Raw genomic sequence first — 4,692 nt, forward strand, 5'->3', positions numbered from 1 at the left:
CACTCAGTGGGAGAGACAGGGTGGAGTATGCTTCTTCCAGCTTACCTAGAACCTGGGGCTGAGTTTTGAACCACATATTTAATTTGATCAATACCCTATTAATGGACATTTGGGCTATTCTTATTGCCTGTAAATTGTGGTGTTTTTGAGAATTCTGTTATCAGTCTTCTCTTTTCTCTTCATAACAGTGGTTCTTCTTCCTCTTTTTTTTTTTTTTTTTTTTTTTTTTTTTTTTTTTTTTTTTTTTAAGGAGGGCGCAGCTCAAAGTGGCCCATGCGGGGATCAAACCGGCAACCTTGGTGTTAGTAGCACAATGCTCTAACCAACTGAGCTAACCGGCCGCCCCAACAGTGGTTCTCAACGTGGCTTCTCATTAGAATCACCTAGTGAGATGAAAGAAAATATCCCAATGTTTAGGCTACACCCCAGACCAATTAAACCAGAATCTCTGGGAGCAGGACTCAGGCAAAAGTACTTATATTTTTTTTTGTTTTTATATTTCATACTCCTACCCCATCCCCCAATCCTCCAAACCCATCCTTCCCCAGATGCCTTATTTAGTATTTCAGACTCTCAAGTGAGACATACCAGAGGTGGCCTGAACTCAGCTTCCGAATCTTTCACATTCAGCCTACTTTCCATCCTGTCGATGTAACTCAGAAATGTCTTCAAATGTGGCCCCCATCTCCATTCCCTTTAATCAAACCCATCTTACGTCTGGATTACGACATAGCCATGTCATTGGTTTCCTTCTCATTTGTCTCTCTCTCTCTCAGTAATAGCTCTCACTGTTGCCAGGGGATCTTCCTCAAAGAAGAATCTCATCAGGTTACTCCCTTTGTAAAACCTCTGTGAGACCTTCTTGCCCACAGTATAGAGTCTTATCTCCAGAACAAGGGACTACCTTACTTGGCCTGGACTTCTCCTAACTCCTCTCCCATCACCTGTCCACCTCTGCTCCCCACATCTCAAAGTCATACAGGCAATTCCTGAAACACGTCAGGCTCCATCATGTCTTCTCATTGTTGCTCCTACTGAAATACTTGCCCCCTACCTTGATGCCTGGTCATTAACTTTTCAGCTTTCATGAACCTACTGAAATGTTAACCGCTTGCCAGTGCTTCCAAGCTGAGGTCATTGCTGACCCTCTTTCTCTGGCTTTGACTGTAAGTGTACGAGAGTGTACAAAAGTGGTTACAAATGTATAAAATTTCACTGAAATTGTTTGCATGACTCTCATCCCCACTAGACCGGGAACACCTTGAGCGTGGAAACTTATTAATATGTGTCTTTCCAGGGAAGAACACAGTAACAGACTCAGAGCAGACCCTCAGTGGACATTCACACAAATAAATGAATATATAGCAGCTGGTGGCCAAGGCAGCAGCTTTGTGAGATTAGAGAAGTGAAAGAAAGAGGATAAAATATAGGTATTTAAAACTGCAAGAATGTTTACAAAATGGAATGAGATCACCCAAGCTTCTTAGCTAAAAGAGAGTAGTCTTTTCTGATTTGGGTGAAGGTATTGATACAATTTTGAAAACCATCCTGGGTGTTTTCTTTTCTGAAGGAAAAGTAGATGCCAGGAAAATTCAATAAGTTCATAATACTACGTTAAAAACATAAGTTGTAAAACAGATATAAACCCAAACTCTAAACTGCTGAGGAAATGTCTCTGATCTGAAAAGCAGCATCATCTTGCCAAACTTGAACTCAGTTCCCAGCTTATCATTTGCTGGGTGAATTTAGGCAAGTTAGTTAACCTCTCTGATTCTCAATTTTCTGTATAATGGATACAATGTTTCCTACCTCATAGGATGGTTTGAGGATTGAATGAGTTAACACATATTTCTAGCATGTAGTTAATGACCAAATAAGTAGTAAGTATTGTTTTTGTTTTCTGGTGGTTCAGGGACTTGAGTCAGCAGAAGTAGATGGAAAGAGACATGCATATTTCATTCGGTTCTTTATTGTCTCTAGCTCCTTAGAGAGAGAGCCTCTGGACTTGCAAGTCCTAAAATTCAGGGGTGGGCTGACAGGTCCGTGAGCCCGCTTTGGCCATTGCTCTTAGCCCTGGTTGTATGACTCCTCCACTCAGAGAGCCACAAAGCTGACCAAGAGCTAGCATGATCCCTTCGTGCATGGAAGGACTTTATTTCTCATTGAAGTGTCCTTGACACCTGAAATAATAGAGCAATATTTTAACATACTATACCTGGACAGGCCCTATTTGCCAAGAACACTCTAAAAATATACTGTTGGGATTAAAAAAAAAAAATCTCCTGCTAATTCTAAAGGTCTCTCCAAGTGCTACCTTCTACTTTTATGTCAACAGAAATAGCCAGACCTTGAGATGTCTATTAGAAGTATATCAAACATTCAACTACTAAGAAGGTTAGTACTTAGTACTAAGGTTTACCTTCTTAGTATGCAGAAATGATGATATTAGTATTGTTGTTCCTTCTGCTCCTTCTATTTTATTATTAATAAATCTCCATTGTTTACCCTGTGTGGTGATTATGTTCTCTGATAACTGTGAAAAATACTGAGTAGTTCAGTAAAACAAAGCAAAGCAGTCAACGTCCCTGAGCACGATTTCATTGTATCTGTCCATAATCTCTCCTCTTACTGGGCAGGTGAAAAGAACTTCATCGTGTGTGGAAAACATCTCCGTTTCAATAGGAGGAAATGAAAGGAAATAAGGAAAGAAAGAAAATCAACATCAACTGAGATGACATTTTCTATATTTTCTCATTCAATTCTCAAATAAATTCCCATTTTTTAAGTTCCCATTCTTACAGGTGAGTAAACAGAGAAAAGTCTTCTTATTCCCATTTTTACAGGTAAGTAAACTGAGGCTCACAGATTAAATGACTTGCCCAGGTTCACTCACCCACCAAGAGGCAAAGCTGAGATTTGAATCTACATCAACCAACACTAAAACCAACTTTTAGTTCAGTTCCCAGGCAGAAATAGTTTTCAACTGAACCAACAGTTATTTAATTTATACCTACTTCTCATTTGCTCCTCTCCAACATCTTCTTCACCCCCTTTCCCTTCTACATGTTTCCCCTCGTGACTTTCAACTGTGTGGTAATTCCCCAATTCCTAGGCAGCAATATATCTATGGGAATTAATGGAGGACAGACTTGGGAATACATTCAATCCATTTGCAAACTCTACTGTAATCTACATCTACGTGTGTGCAGGAGGGGGATCAGAGGAGAGGCACACATCTATATTTCAAATTAGCAAGTTAGTCATGAGTTACAACTCCATGCCAGGGATGTCTTGAGATAGACAGACACACAGATAATCAAGGCATAGATTAACTCACTCTGCCTGTGCAGTAATTTAAAGCTCTCAGCTTATATGGCCAGTTCGTGGCGGTGAAACATTCCTACGGCATATGGTAACCTTTAGTAGAAAACTTGCAGTGAGAAGTGTGGGATCCCTATCAGACGTGCAAAGAACATGTGGTTAATATTAGAGTGTGCATTCACCCTTCAGGTCCATGGGACTCGGCCCGTTCTTTTTTCTCCTTTCCCAAGACCAGCTAAGGCAGGCTTCTGTGCATTAAAAACAAAAAACTGTATCCATGGCGTTCTTGAAATTGTACCTGTTTGTTGGAATTTTTATGCTGAATTAAATCAAACGGTAGCAAAGTGCTTTAGATTGGGAGCGAGGAGGCCAGAATCTCATCCCATGAAGTGGCCTCGGATCAGTCACAGTGTCTCCTCAAGGATGCGAATGAGATATTTTCAAGGATCACTTCCAGCTCTGAAAAGCAGTGATTCTAATTATTGGGATCAGGAAGAGAAAAGCTCCTTGGGGTGAGTATTTGAATTCTAGGGCTCTTCCCCAACAGTGGCTACTGATTGATCTCTCTGAGGAGACAGAGACCACTAGGCAAAGCCTAGAGTTCCCCACCCCACCACACACCAGTTTCCCATCCTTTCTCCAACCCTTCTTAGAAGTCCTTGAAAAAAGTCCTCCATCTTCTTGAAAGTTGGCCTGTGCTCCAGAGCAGGGCTCTTCAAGGCACCCACGGATGTTGTAAAAATACAGATTCTGGTTCCAATGGTCTGGGGTCGGGGCCTGAGAGTCCGGTTTTCTAATGAACTCCCAGGTGATGCCAATTCTGCCAGTCCATGGATGAGTCTGCTCGGGCTGCCATAACCAAATATCATGGACTGGGTGGCTTAGACAGCAGAAATTTATTTTCTCAGTTTTGGAGACTGGAACTATAAGATTAAGATCTTGGCAGGGTTTGGTTTCTGGTGAGAACTCCCTCCTCAGCTTGTAAATAGCTGTCTTCTCATTGTGTCCTCACATGGCCTTTTCTCTGTGTGCCCACATCCCTGGTGTCTCCTCCTCTTCTTACAAAGACACCAGTCCTATTGAATCAGAGCCCCACCCATATGAACTCATTTAACCATAATTACTTCTTTAAGGCCCTGTCTCCAAATACAGTCACACTGGGGCTTAGGGCTTCAACACACGAATTGGGCTGGGAGGGGCGCACAACACAGTCTAAAACAAGTAGCAAGGGTCTAGAGTGGCTCTGGCCACAGAAATATCATGTGTAGCATACACATAATTTAGAATTTCCGGTAGCCACATTAAAAAAAGTAAAAAAGAAAGTGAAATTAATTTTAATAATCTATTTTATTTCAATTAATATACCTAAGA

The 4,692-nt window shown here is 41.2% G+C and overlaps 1 non-coding gene across 1 annotated transcript; it reads right to left on the reverse strand.

Annotated features, from left to right (window-relative positions):
• Nucleotides 1-267: 267 nt before the first annotated feature.
• On the reverse strand, nucleotides 268-341 carry TRNAS-ACU (transfer RNA serine (anticodon ACU)). Its single transcript has one exon. It is a non-coding gene; the product is annotated as a tRNA-Ser (tRNA).
• Between the last annotated feature and the right edge of the window lie 4,351 nt (nucleotides 342-4,692).

The sequence above is a fragment of the Rhinolophus ferrumequinum genome, chromosome 19, assembly GCF_004115265.2.
Source record: "Rhinolophus ferrumequinum isolate MPI-CBG mRhiFer1 chromosome 19, mRhiFer1_v1.p, whole genome shotgun sequence".
Lineage (NCBI taxonomy): Eukaryota > Metazoa > Chordata > Mammalia > Chiroptera > Rhinolophidae > Rhinolophus > Rhinolophus ferrumequinum.